Raw genomic sequence first — 15,892 nt, 5'->3', positions numbered from 1 at the left:
TGGATGTAAGTTTGAGTGAACTCCGGGAGTTGGTAATGGACAGGGAGGCCTGGCATGCTGCAATTCATGGGGTCGCAAAGAGTCGGACACGACTGAGTGACTGAACTGAACTGTAGTCATGAGTTGGAAACTTTTCTCTCCTTTTCTATTTTTTGGAAAAAAATGTGCAAAATTAGTATGTCTTCCTCAAATATGTGGTAGCATTCACCATGAAATCTTCTGGGCCTGGGGTTTTCTTTGTGGGAAGATTTTTTAACTATAAATTCAATTTATTTAGTAGATATAGGGCTACTCAGGTCATCTATTTCTTTTTATTTGAGCTTCAGCAGTTTGTATCTTTCAAGGAATTTGTTTATCAAAGTTATTGAATTAATTAGCATAAAGTTGTTCATAATATATTCACAATAAATATTCTTTTTAACTTTTTAATATATGTAGGATTTGCTCTAGGATTATAGTATACATATATATATATTTAAGTTATTACAGTCTATGATCAACTAATGTTATATCACTACACATATAGTTTTCCATCTTTCTCTAGTCATTCTGAGACTCCAACAGCACGTATATGAGGATACATGAAGGTTTCCCATGGTATACTGATGCTCCATCCTGTCTTCTTTTTCCTATTTCATATAAGATAGTTTCCATTATTATGTCTTCAAATTCACTAAACTTTCCTCCTATAATGTCTAATAACCTATTAATTTCATTCAGTATATTTTTGCCTTAAACATCATATGTTTCATCTCTACATATTCAGTTTAGGTGTTATTTTATCCTTCCATTTCACTCTTCATCATGCTTATGTTTTTCTTTACCTTTTTCAACAGCCAGTGTATATAATAGCTCATTTATTGTCCTTTCCTACTAATTCTTTTACAGTGTCATTTTTGTTTCTATTAATAGACTTTTGTCTTCACTATGGATCATATCTTACTGTGTCTTTGAATGTCTGGCATTCTGATTTTTACAGTGTTGGATACAGGATGATTTGTATTCCTTCAAATAATTATGGACTGTTCAGGGATGCATAAATTTTCTCGGAAATTTTTCCAAGAAAATAGTTTTTCCCTTTAAATATTTTTAGGCTATGTTTTAGGATATGATTAATTTACTTGGAAATGGATACTTTGAGATTTGCTTTTAACCTTTATTAGGCAGGTTTAGAACAGCCTTTAGTCTAGGAAAGGGCTCAGTAAACATTTTTTGGTAAAGGATCAGATAGTTACTAATTAGGATTTATGGACGGAGAAGGCAATGGCACCCCAATCCAGTACTCTTGCCTGGAAAATCCCATGGACAGAGGAGCCTGGTGGGCTGCAGTCCATGGGGTCGCTCAGTCAGACATGACAGCGACTTCACTTTCACTTTTCACTTTCATGCATTGGAGAAGGAAAACGGCAACCCACTACAGTGTTCTTGCCTGGAAAATCCCAGGGATGGTGGAGCCTTGTGGGCTGCCGTCTATGGGGTCGCACAGAGTTGGACACGACTGACGCAACTTAGCAGCAGCAGCAGCAGGATTTATGGAACATATGTAATCTGCTGCATACTCTATGTTTACTTTCAATAACTCTTTTAAAAAGTAAAAACCATTCCCAGCTTGTGAATTATACAAAAAAGACCAGATCTGACCTTCATGTTATAGTTGTCCACCCTTAATCCAGGGCTATTTGACTCTTTTATCAATCCCTGGGAATAAAGAAGGTTTCCACTCTGGCTGGTATTAAACACAAGCTATTCCTGGAACTGTGTGAACCCCACAGACTATTCTGTCTGAAACACTATAAAACCATCTGAGTCAGGTTTTCAATACTCTCTAGCTGTGCAGCTCTTTCTTTTCCAGTACTCCACTCTTTCCATTGTAAGTGGCTTGGCCTCCATGAACTCTGCACTCTGTCTCTCCATCGAAGGGAGTCTGCCAGGTTCTCTATGGGCTCCCCCACCCTGCACGGAAGCCCAGAAACTCTATTTAGCCTGTAGCTTGAACAATCATAGGGTTCACCTTATTCGTTCCCTTCTCTCAGAGATCATTCTCATATACTATCTGTTGTCCAATATCTGAAAACCACTGTTTCATACATTTTGTCTGGTTATTTAGCTATTTAAGATAAATTCTGTACCTGCTAATCCATCCTGGACATAAATATTGGTCAATAATACAATTTTATTTTTTTGGCTGTGCTGCACAGCTTTCAAAATCTTAGCTCCCCAGCCAGGGATTGAACATAAGCCCCAGCAGTGGAAGTACAGAGTTGAAATCACTGGACTGCCAAGGAATTCCCAAGAATACAATTTTTAATTATTTGCTTATATAAAATTAATATTGATTAAGTTCAAGTGAAAGCATCTCAGTTTACTCTGATAGCTCAGATGGTAAATCTGTCTTCAGAGCAGGAGACCCAGGTTAGATCCATGGGTCAGGAAGATCCCCTGAAGAAGGGAATGGCAACCTACTCCAGTATTCTTGCCTGGAGAATTCCATGGACAGAGGAGCCTGGCAAGCTACAGTCCATAGATTCACAAAGAGTTGGACACAGTGAGTGACTAACACTTTCACTTTTATGTAAATCAAATTATATTACATAAAGAAACATTTTCTTAGGACAACTTTTTCGGAAAAGAAATTTCATGTGTAAGTATAAATAAGGAAATGTCTATTATTAATGAAATGACAATTTTTTATTTAATTTTAATATTTCTTGAAAATGAGAAAGTTGTTAATTATCATTAGCTGAAAAGAAGATTCTATAAGACTGGATGAAGCACAAGCTGGAATCAAGATTGCCGGGAGAAATATCAATAACATCAGATATGCAGATGACACCCCCCTTATGGCAGAAAGCAAAGAAGAACTAAAGAGCATCTTGATAAAAGTGAAAGAGGAAAGTGAAAAAGTTGGCTTAAAACTCAACATTCAGAAAACTAAGATCATGGGTCCCATCGCTTCATGGCAAATAGATGGGGAAACAATGGAAAGAGTGAGAGACTTATTTTGGGGAGCTCCAAAATCACTGCAGATGGTGACTGCAGCCATGAAATTAAAAGACTCTTGCTCCTTGGAAGAAAAGCTATGACCAACCTAGACAGCATATTAAAAAGCAGAGATATTACTTTACCAACAAAGGTCTGTCTATCAAAGCTATGGTTTTTCCAGTAGTCATATATGGATGTGAGAGTCAGACTATGAAGAAAGCTGAGTGCCAAAGAATTGATGCTTTTGAACTGTGGTGTTGGAGAAGACTCTTGAGAGTCCCTTGGACTGCAAGGAGATCCAACCAGTCCATCCTAAAGGAGATGAGTCCTGGATGTTCATTGGAAGGACTGATGCTGAAGCTGAAATTCCAATACTTTGGCCACCTGATACGAAGAACTGACTTATTGGAAAAGTCCCTGATGCTGGGAAAGATTGAAGGCAGGAGAAGGGGACAACAGAGGATGAGATGGTAGGATGGCATCACCAACTCGATGGACATGAGTTTGAGTAGCCTCCAGGAATTGGTGATGGACAGGGAAGCCTGGCATGCTGAAGTCCATGGGGTCCCAAAGAGTCAGACATGACTGAGTGACTGAACTAAACTGAACTGATAAGACATCCCTCACCTAGACAATATAACTAGGACATATTCATATTTGTCTAAAATATTTGAAACATATGACTGACATCTGATTTGGTTAGTAAGTAAGCTTTATATTCAGAACAGCAATAGATATTTTTAAAGTTCTAAACAATTTGGTTTTTAAAAGAAATAAAAGAATTTCACTTACTTATTTAAAAACTAGGACTGCAATTTTAGTGTTATATATGTAAAGCCTTTAAATATATAAAGCAAATAAATTCAGCTTATACGGGCCTTTTAAGAACCATCAGCTAATTGCTCTGAATACCTCTAATTACTTCTTTCAGACTTTGTTTAGAATGCCAGTTACTCCAAATGACATGTATACTATAATTTTAAGTCTTTTTTCTATTTTAAAACTATTTCAATTTGTGATATTGCTTTCCAGCAATTAAGCTAAAAATGTGCCTCACATATTCAACATTAAAACCTAAATTACATGAGCAATAACATCTGACCCATGAATTTCCAAGAAGAAAAAATTTGTAATTTAATTCATACTTCCTCTACTACCTGAAAAAACAATAATATACCTGAGAAGAGACTTCCATTATAAAAAAAAAGAAAAAGAAATGCCACTTCTAAGTTGGAATAAATTCACAGAAAACCTACCTTGACTGGAAGATATTAAGTTCATTTTAGTGCGATAATCAAATAATACTAATACATCTTGCCTATCAGTGAAGCATATTTTAAATAAATTAACTTAGCTCATGATAGACCCTCTAGAAAGCAAGGAAGTATAATATCATGTTTCCTGCCTTCATGGAACTGACAATGTGGTTGTAGAACAGAGGCATATAAACACAGGATATTAAATAATAACATAAATGGAGAAGGCAATGGCACCCCACTCCAGTACTCTTGCCTGGAAAATCCCATGGACGGAGGAGCCTGGTGGGCTGCAGTCCATGGGGTCGCTGGGAGTCGGACACGACTGAGCGACTTCACTTTCACTTTTCACTTTCAGGCACTGGAGAAGGAAATGGCAACCCACTCCAGTGTTCTTGCTTGGAGAATCCCAGGGACAGAGGAGCCTAATGGGCTGCCGTCTAAGGGGTCACACAGAGTCGGACACGACTGAAGTGACTTAGCAGCAGCAAAGGACATAAATTCATGATTTATTTTTTAAAAATGATGTCAATTACTGAAACCCTGCCAAGTCAGCAATTTTATATGTATTATGTCTAAGCCTTTCAAAAATCTTTTAAGATGACCATATTAAACTGAATTCTTTGGTTGCAAATAAGTCTCTGTCCAATCTTGAGCCAGACATCCTGGAGTGTAAAGTGGGTCTTTGGAAGCATCATCACAAAAAAAGCTAGTGGCGGCGATAGAATTCCAGCTGAACTATTTCAAATTCTAAATGATGGTGCTGTTTAAAGTGCTGCACTCTATATGCCAGCAAATTTGGAAAACTCAGCAGTGGAAAAGGTCAGATTTCATTCCAATCCCAAAGAAAGGCAATGTCAAAGAATCTTCAAACTATCATACAACTGCACTCATTTTACATGCTAACAAGGTAATGCTCAAAATCTTCAAGCTAGGCTTCAACAACACGTGAACTGAGAACTTCCAGATATATAAACTGGACTTAGAAAAGGCAAAGGAACCAGAGATCAAATTGCCAACATCCACTGAATCATAATCATAGAAATAGCAAGGGAATTTCAGAAAGGCATCTACTTCTGCTTCATTGACTACACTAAAGTCTTTGACTGTGTGGATCACAACAAACTGTGGAAAATTCTTAAAGAGATGGGAATACCAACCCACCTTACCTGTCTCTTGAGAAACCTGTATTCCAGACAAGAAGCAACAGTTAGAACTCAACATGGAACAATGGAAAAGTTCAAAATTGAGAAAGGAGTATATCCAAGCTGTACATTGTCACCCTGCTTATTTAACTTACATGCAAAGTACATCATGCAAAATGCCAGGCTGGAAGCCTCAAAAGCTGGAATCAAGATTGCTGAGAGAAATATTAACAACCTCAGATATGCAAATGATGCCACCCTAATGGCAGAAAGTGAAGAGAAACTAAAGAGCCTCTGGATGAGGGTAAAAGATGAGAGTGAAAAAACTGGCTTAAAACTCAACATTCAAAAAATAAAGATAATGGCATCCAGTCCCAACACTTCATGGCAAATAGAAGGGGGAAAAGTGGAAACAGTGACAGATTTTATTTTCTTGGATTCCAAAATCACTGAAGATGGTGACTGCAGCCACAAAATTAAAAGATGCTTGCTCCTTTGAAGAAAAGCTATGACAAACCTAGACGGTGTATTAAAAAGCAGAGATTGCCGACAAAGGTCTGTATAGTCAAAGCTCTGATTTTTCCAGTAGTCGTGTAAGGATGTGAGAGTAGGACAATAAAGAAGGCTGAGTGCCAAAGAATTGATGCTTTCAAACTGTAGTGCTGGAGAAGACTTGAGAGACCCTTGGACAACAAGGAGATCAAACCAGTCAATGCTAAACGAAATCAACCCTGAATATTCATTGGCAGGAATGATGCTGAAGCTGAAACTCCCAATACTTTGTCTAATACTTTTTCCCCTCTTCCATACTAATATGAAGAGCCAACTCATTGGAAAAACCCTAATGCTGGGAAAGGCTGAGTGCAGGAGGAGAGGGGAAGACAGAGGATGAGATGGTTGGAGAGCATCACTGACTCAATGGATCTAAGTTTGAGCAAACTCCAGGAAATAGTGAATGACAGAGAAGTCTAGTATACTGCACTGCAGTTCATGGGGTTGCAAAGATTTGGACACGACTTAGCAATTGAACAACAACAAAAATCTCTCACATGTCTTGCCATTCTCCCTCTCCCTCTGTCTATCTGTCTGTCTCTCTCTCTCACACACACACACTTTTCCTTCTCCTTTCAGACTGGTTTCATTCTAAGGATCAATGGCTAACTGACTAGTGTCATCTTGGGGCTTGTATCCTTATACTCTCACAGCCAGAGAGAAAATACAGCTTTTCTATACCAGCTTCACTTTGAAAAAATAAGTATTGAGGGGAAAATTCTGATTGATCAGCCTTAGATTAAATGTTCACATCTTGCTTAGATTATTGTAACCATAGGGATGAAGAACTGTTTTATAATTAGTCCAAATGGAGGGGTCTTTTACCATTAGGAGAAGCAGCAGTACAATAAGGTCACTGGAAGATAAATTATAAGCTAGTTTGCTCTTTCAGATATACCCAGGCTTCCTTTTACTACTCGTTCAGGAAACACACAGCATAAGATCAAAAAGAGAGCATTTAAGGAAAAATAGAATGTTAAGCCTTTTTCATGCCATTAACTTTTGGGGGGAAAAAAAAAGTCATTTGTCTCACTTCCCAGGTTTGGTTAATTAAATGTGTTTCTATCTCCACCAGGTTTTCTGTAAATTCTCAAACAAGGATTATGGATTGTGGGCCAGATGTGCCTGCTCTGAACTAGTTTTTACTGGGACGAAGCAATGCCATTTACTTACACATTGTCTATATCTCCTTTCATGCTTCTCAGTAGAGTTAAGAAGTTGTTGCAGAGATTGCATGGTCCACAATGCCTAAAATAGTAACTGTCCTGCCCTTTACAGACATAAATATATAAACCTTCCCTTTATAGTTTACATGTTCCTGACCTAGATGCTTGGTTATATCTAGATCCAGTTGTTTAGACCAGAATACTTTGTATGTACACACTGTATTTTTTATATCATATTATGAAGCACACAGCACTCTTATCATCCTACTTTCAAGTGATAAGATGGAATCAACTCAGAAAGCTAAACATAAGTGACCATATGACCCAGCAATTTCAATCCTAGATATATAACAAAAAAACTGAAAACATATGTCCACACAAAGACTTGTACACAAATGTTCTTTAGCAGTGTTACAATAGCCAAAAATAGAAAGAACCTAATCTCCATCAACTAATGAATGGATAAACATTAGTGGTATATCCATGCAATGAAACATTATTCAATCATTTAAAGGAACATAGTACTGATACATGCTACTACATAAATGACCATAAAAACATTATGGTAAGTGAAAGAAGCCATATAATATGATTCTGATTAAATGAAATGTCCAGAAAAAGTAAATCCATAGAGAGAGTGAAAGTGAAGTCGCTCAGTCGTGTCCAACTCCTAGCGACCCCATGGACTGCAGCCTATCAGGCCCCTCTGTCCATGGGATTTTCCAGGCAAGAGTACTGGAGTAGGTTGCCATTGCCTTCTCTGGAAAGTAGATTAGTTACTTCCAAAGACTGGTGGGAAGGAGGAATAGGGACTAACTGCTAATAGGTATCAAGTTTCTTTCTGAAGTGCTAACAAAATGTTCTGGAATTAGATAGTAGTGACCTTGCACCACTCTGTAACTATACTCAAAACCACTGACCTGTATACTTCAAAGAGTGAATTTTTACTGTATGTGAATTATTTCTCAATAAATCTGTTATTTTTAAAAAGGATGAAATCAGAGGATTCAAGTTATACGAACCTGAGGCTTCTATTATAAGATTCTCCCATCAACTTTCTACCTCATACCTTTATCATTTATACATGATTATTGCCCAGAAGTGTTATTTCATTAGAAGTTGCCAATGATATTCTTTTTTTAATTTATTTATTTTTAAACAGTGATTTTATAATTTTAACATTCTCTTTTCACCTTAGGCTGAATTCCTATAAAGAAGAATTTTCTTTCTTCAACTCTTCAGTTACATAAATAAACAATTCACATAGGTAAGGCAAAGTAGCTTGGTTCGTCTTCTTTTTCAGTTTTCCACAGAAACGACTGGTGCTCTAGCAACCTCCAGTGGTAAATGGTGAGATATTTCCTTTGCTTTACCTTGTTGCCTTTACTAATTCACATATAGATATAGCTTTGGATTTAGACTTGGATTTAGAGTTAAATTTATTGCAGCCAGTCTTTTCGATGCTTAAACGGTCCTATATCCTGGGAACTGCTTTCCAGTGGGCCACTATGCACTGTTGGCACGATTTCATTAGACTTTTTTTAACAGCTTTATTAAAACATAATTCACATACTATACAATTCACGCATTTAAGGTAACTCCCCATTTCTTCTACCCCATAACCTATCACCTGCCCTATTCTGCTTTATGGCAGAAAGCGAAGAAGAACTAAAGAGCGTCCCGATGAAAGTGAAAGAGGAGAGTGAAAAAGTTGGCTTAAAGCTCAACATTCAGAAAACAAAGATCATGGCATCTGGTCCCATCACTTCATGGGAAATAGATGGGGAAACAGTGGAAACAATGCCAGGTTTTATTTTTGGGGCTCCAAAATCACTGCAGATGGTGATTGCAGCCATGAAATTAAAAGATGCTTACTCCTTGGAAGGAAAATTATGACCAACCTAGACAGCGTACTAAAAAGCAGAGACATTATTTTGTCAACAAAGGTCTGTCTAGTCAAGGCTATGGTTTTTCCAGTAGTCATGTACGGATGTGAGAGTTGGACTATAAAGAAAGCTGAGCGCCAAAGAACTGATTCTTTGAACTGTGGTGCTGGAGAAGTCTTGAGAGTCCCTCGGACTGCAATGAGATCCAACCAGTCCATCCTAAAAGAGATCAGTCCTGGGTGTTCATTGGAAGGACTGATGTTGAAGCTGAAACTCCAATACTTTGGCCACCTGATGCAAAGAGCTAACTCATTTTAAAAAACCCTGATGCTGAGAAAGATTGAGGGCAGGAGGAAAAGGGGACAACAGAGGATGAGATGGTTGGATGTCATCACTGACTCAATGGACATGAGTTTGGGTAGGCTCCAGGAGTTGGTGATGGACAGGGAGGCCCAGCATACTGTGGTTCAGGGGGGTCACAAAGAGTCGGACAGGACTGAGTGACTGAACTGACTGATGCAACTACTAATCTGTCTTCTGAATCTATAAATTTGCCTATAAAAGACATTTCATATAAATAAAATCATACAGGATGAAGTATTTTCTGCCTACCTTCTTTCTTTCACTTAGCAGGCTTTCAGGATTCATCCCTACTGTAGCACTTATCAGCACTTTATTTCTTCTAACAGCTAGATAATATCCCATTGTACAACTTTATCACCTTTTGTTTGCCCATTCACGAATTGATGGGCATTTCAGTTGTCTCCAATTTTTGGATATTATGAAATAATGCAGCTATGGACATTTGTGTACAAGTTTTTGTGTAGACCTATGTTTTTAATTTTCTTGGGTGCAGCTCTAGTCCCTCTCTCTCCTTTTTGAGTTCTAATTGTTGTACATAGTACATCCATGGCTCCCCTGGTGGCTCAGACAGTAAAGAATCTGCCTGCAATGAAGGAGACCTGGGTTCGATCCCTGGGTTGGGAAGATCCACTGGAGGAGGGCATGGCAAACCACTTTAGTATTCTAGCCTAGCAGGCTACAGTCCATGGGGTCACAGAGTCAGACACAATTGAGCAACCAAGCACAGTACAGCACACCCATATATATTACAAACCCAACAATGTATTACTCTAATTATTACTTTACATCATATTGTCTTTTATAGAAGTTGAGAGAATGAAGGAGAGGAAGTACATATCTAGAGGTAACTAAATTAGTCTCCTTACTTACTATTTCTGGTTCTCTGTCTTCCTTTGTTCCCATAGATTTAAGTTACCATTTGGTGTTGTTTCCTTATTTCAGAATAGTCTAGCTCCTATCCACTTCCTTTGTATATGCTGCATTCCTATGTATTATAGGACCAATAATTCATTCATATACATAATTTCACACAATTGCTTTTTCCTTGTAATTTAGAGAAGAAATAAGCATCTTTTATAATTACAAAATTACATTTACCGTTACTTTTTGAGTTTTGGTGTGCAATTGAATTAAGGTCTGGGGGTCACTTGCTTTTAGCCTGAAGAACTCTTTAGTATTTCAGATAAAATGATCTCCAAGCAACTAATTGTCTCCATTTTTACAGATCTGGGGATGCCTTTATTTCATCTTTTTTGCAGAATTTTAGATTCTTAGTTGACAATTTTTTTTCTCTCAGTTCTTTGAAAATGTCATTGCAGTACCTTCTGTCCTACATGGTTTCTGATGAAAAGTCATCTATTAATCTTACTAAGGTCTTCGCTGGTGGCTCAGATGGTAAAGAATCTACCTCCCATCTACCCAGGTTTGATCCCTGAGTAGGAAGTTTCCCTAGAGAAGGAAATGGCAACTCACTCCAGTATTCTTGCCTGAAAAATTCCGTGGGCAGAGGAGCCTGGCAGGCCAGAATCCACAGGGTCACAAAGAGTCAGACATGACTGAGCTGCACACAAGGCAATCTTACTAAAGTTCTCTTGTATGTAAAGAGTACATTTTTCTCTTTTTCCTTTTGAGATTTTCTCTTTGGCTTTGGCTTTTACTCTTCTTAGTATAATATGTTTGTGTATGGACCCCTTACGTTGACCTTGTTTGGACTAGGTGACTGATTTCCTAGGGCACATACATAACTCTACCCTTACATTCTTTACATCTATACATTCCCCTCAGAGAAGGCAATGGCAAGCCACTCCAGTACTCTTGCCTAGAAAATCCCATGGATGGAGGAGCCTGGTAGGCTGCAGTCCATGGGGTCGCTATGAGTCGGCAGCGACTGAGCGACTTCACTTTCTCTTTTCACTTTCTTGCATTGGAGAAGGAAATGGCAACCCACTCCAGTGTTCTTGCCTGGAGAATCCCAGGGATGACAGAGCCTGGTGGGCTGTCGTCTATGGGGTCGCACAGAGTCGGACACGACTGAAGCGACTTAGCAGCAGCAGCATACATTCCCCTAGGAAGCAACGGTCAAGACACTGTGCTTTAGAGTTACTTTAAATAATTCATTTATGTGTGTGATTATGACAGATTTTATTTCCTTGGGCTCCAAAATCACTGTGAATGGTGACTTCAGCCATGAAATTAAAAGATGGTTGTTCCTTTGAAGGAAAGCAATGACATAGACAGTGTCTTAAAAAGTAGAGACATAATTTTGCTGACAAAGGTCTGTGTAGTCAAAGCTATGGTTTTTTTTTCCAGCAGGCATGCACAGATGTGAGAGCTGGACCATAAAGAGGTTAAAGCACGGAAGAATTGATGCTTTCAAATTGTGGTACTGGAGAAGACTCTTGAGAGTCCCTTGGACAGCAAGGAGATCAATCAATCCTAAAGGAAATCAGTCCTGAATATTCACTGGAAGGGCTGATGCTGAAGCTGAAGCTCCAATACTTTGGCCACCTGATGTGAAGAGCCAACTCATTGGAAAAGACCCTCATGCTAAGAATGGAAGAAGGCAAAAGAAGAAGAGGGCAGCAGAGGATGAGATGGTTAGAGAGCATCACCATGAATTTGAGCAAGCTCTGGGAGATAGTGAAGGAAAGTGGAACCTGGAGAGCTGCAGTCCACAGTGTCACAAAGACACGACTGAAAAAACCTAGCATGCACCATAGTCTGTTCAATCTGTTCCCCATGGATGGATATTTTGGTAGCATTTTGTTTGTCAGTGTATTCATTTTCTACTGTTACATAACAAATTACCACAAATTTAGTAACTTAAACAACACACATTTATTACCTCACAGTTTCTGTGGGTCACACAGGTTGTCTGAGTCCTCTGCTCAGCATCCCACTAGGCTAAAATCAAAGTGTTGGCCAAGACTAAGATATGATTTCATGTGAGACTTGGAGTTCTCTTTTACCTTCACTAGTATTTGCAGAATTCAGTTCCTTACGGTTGTAAAGTGAAATCCTCATTTTTTTTTTCACTAGTTGTCCTCTGGTATGACTCTCAGAACTTAGAAATCTCCCTCAGGTAGGTCCTAACCACAGAACCCCTTTCAGAGGGCCTCTCATGTGTGAAGTTGACTTCTCCAAAGCTATCAAGAGAATCTCTGTTTCAAGGACTCACCTGATTAGACCATGCCAAGTCAGTATAACCCCCCCTTTTGATTAACTCAAAATCAACTGGTTACAGACCTTAATGACATCTGAAAGATTCCTTTACTTTTGCCACATAAGGTAGCCTAATCCTGAGAGGGATATCCTATCATCTTCACAGATTCTGCCTGCATTCAAGAGGAGAGAGCTATTTAAGGCATATGTTGGGGAGACAGAAGAAATGGTTGAGAAGGGGTCTAACTTAGAATTCTACCTACTATATTTAGAATTACAAATAATGCCTCAGTGAAGGGCTCTGTGCATTTATTATTTTGTGTTTGTTGCCAGTGTATCTTTGAGATGGATTTCTAGAAAAAAGAGTATACATATGTTGCTCCATATTTTCAAAGTTTTCTCCACAGGGTCAGACAATTCTACATTTCCATCAGCAACATAAGAAACAGGCAGCTTCCCAACAGACTCCCTAACAGAATATGATGACAGACTTTGGGGTTTTATCAATATAATTAGTAAAAAATGGTATCTGACTATAATTTAAATTTGTGTTTTTCTTATTATGAGAGTATTTAAGCATTGTTTATATGTTTAAGAGACATTCTGAGCTGTGAGTGTAATGTGCTCAAACTCTCTAGATTATGTAGATAAGAAAGAGCATTTGTCCTTGGATAAGTTGATACAGCCACTATGGGAGACAGGATGGTGATTCCTTAAAAAAAACTAGGAATAAAACCACCACATGACCCATCAATACCACTTCTAGGCATATATCCTGAAGAAATTAAAACTGAAAAAGACACATGTACCCCAAAGTTCATTGCAACACTATTTAGAATAGCTAGGACATGGGAGCAACCTAGATGTCCATCAACAGATGAATGGATAAAGAAACTGTGGTATATACATATATATATACATACATACATATATATATACATATATACACATATATACACGTATATACACATGTATACACGTATATATACATACATACATATATACAATGAGATATTACTCAGCCATAAAAAGGAACACATTTGGGTCAGTTCTGATGAGGTGGATGAACCTAGAGCCTATTATACAGAGTGAGGTAAGTCAGAAGAGAAAGACAAATACCGTATATTAATGCACATGTATGGAATCTAGAAAGACGGTACTGATGAACCTATTCACAGAGTAGCATTGGAGATGCGGACATAGGGAACAGACATACGGACAAAGATGAATGGAGCGAGTAGCATGGAAGCATATATACTAACAAATGTAAACAGATAGCCAATGGAAATTTACTGTATGATGCAGGGAATTCAAACTGGTGCTCTGTAATAACCTAGAAAGGGTGGGAAAGGGTAGGGAGTGGGAGGGAGATTCAAGAGGGAAGGGACATATGTACATCTATGGTTAATTCATGTTGATGTATGACAGAGATCAAATCAATATTGTAAAGCTATCATCAATTAATTTTTTAAAATTCATGAAACCTATGGATCTGATCCTAAAACTAATTTTATCTAAAAATACCCAAGGGCATTTTTATATACAATGTATATCACTGCTCTAATGTTTATTGCTTTTACGTTGGCAACATAGGGAAAAAAAATCACTTTATTAAATTTTTTTCTCAATATTGTATGATAGTAATTTCTATCTTTCTTTTGACTTCCTGGTATATTATCCCTTTATTGACCTCATTCACTGCTCAAGTTTACTGCCTACCATGGGAGCCACAAAACCCAGATGCTTGTTCCCCAGCACCCCTGACATTTGGGACATGGACTACTGGTACAGATTTGGCCAGTTAAATCCAGCAGCCTGGCCCTCTCAGTTTGGACAAAGTATCAGGAACAGCACAAGATCCACTACAGTGGCTGGGCCAGCAGCAGCTGGATGTGATGTTCAAAGACTTTGGCAACAGTGGTGAAAACTGAGGCGTCCAGAGCCCTCTAGAGGCAGCTATGTGCTTCCCTGAGTTTGGTTCTGTGGTATAATCTTGGCCGTGGCTCAGGCTACCTCGTCGTCTGCCCCTAGGCCGGCTGGCTTCACCAGGCTCCTCTGCCAGCCCTCCTAGAAACTCTGGGAATAGGCCCATCTTCTTTCAGTAAAACCCTTTGCTGCTTTATCAATCCTGACTTTTTTTTTCTTGCAGATATTAATGGCAACATCCTGAAATGTGAAATAAATCAAGTTGTTCAAGTTAAATGAAAATTAGCTTGATGTCTGCTCAGAAATGAGAATTCTGAAGCTATTTGGCAAGAATGAGAAGTTAAATTACAGTGATCTTTGACATAACACACTTGTCAGCTTTAATATGCAACTTATTTCCATTTCTGGTTTCTAATAAGTGCTTAATCACAAAGATGTGAATTATTATAACCTTTAAGACAGCTGGAGGCCTGGCTGCCCCCTTGATCTTTAGGGAAAATTTTCTTGTACTCAATAATTTCTCGGCTCATGAAATCTAAAGCTCCATCTCAAGGTTTCTGTTCATCCTGCACCAACTAGCATTTGCTTGCCCTCACCTTTAAGCTCTGTTGTCCTTACATCCTGCCTTATCCATGCAACATTGACTCCATCTCAGCCACTTTTCACACACAAGCTTTTGTATATACATAGATTTGACTGAAATTTTCTGTGTGTGGAGAGGGGAGGGGGGAACAGAGAAAGGTCACATAGAGTAATGTTGTACTATTGTACTGACTCTAAATTTTTCTTTATATTAGACAAAGCAGGTGTGGCCTGCTTTGAAGCTCATCGATCTCCATACACCAAGAGGGCTCCCCTTTTACCCAGTAATAATCTTATACACTGCTTCCGTTGTTCCTGTACTTCTTTGCACTGACCTTCCCTAGTCTACAAGAGGCAGTCACGTTGCCTTGAAAAAGACTAGGATTATAAAAGCAGGCACAAAAAAAGAAAAAAAAAAAAAAGGTAGCATGGGGTTTGGGAGGTTTTGTTGTATTTCTGGGTTTTGTTCACCTTTTGATTTCTGTTTTATGTCTATAATGAGCTGTTAAGTGGAAAATAGGAGAGTCCTGAGGGAAACAGGGCATGGAATTTAATCATAATAATTTATTAGAAGGAAAATTGAAGGAGAGGCAGACAGTTTCACCTTCAAATCTCCAAGGGAACTAAATGAGGGTTATCTGGGTAAGGAGGTAACTGGGAGAAGAGTGTGTACTGGAGCATCACCTGAGAGGAGGGAGGAGGAAGAACTGAATCAGAAAGATGGGGTGGGGGATGAGGCAGCAAGTGAAGGAGCAGAGTCACCATCAAGCACAGCCGCATCCCTAAATCAGCTTCTCCAAGGAACCTGATGGAATTTGAGCCAGTGCCGGCCACCACCCAGGCCACTGCAGTGACAGCCACAGACAGCTCGA

The 15,892-nt window shown here is 38.7% G+C and overlaps 1 protein-coding gene across 9 annotated transcripts in view; it reads right to left on the bottom strand.

Annotated features, from left to right (window-relative positions):
- The window catches only part of OTOL1 (otolin 1), a 189,595-nt gene that overhangs the window by 52,335 nt on the left and 121,368 nt on the right, over window positions 1-15,892 (bottom strand). The window lies entirely within an intron of this gene.

This window comes from Bos grunniens, chromosome 1 (genome assembly GCF_055505025.1).
Source record: "Bos grunniens cultivar Pamir isolate PY7600 chromosome 1, Bosgru_T2T1.0, whole genome shotgun sequence".
NCBI lineage: Eukaryota > Metazoa > Chordata > Mammalia > Artiodactyla > Bovidae > Bos > Bos grunniens.
The sequence above is the reverse complement of the archived record's forward strand: the minus strand, read 5'-3'. Positions and strand labels throughout refer to the sequence as shown.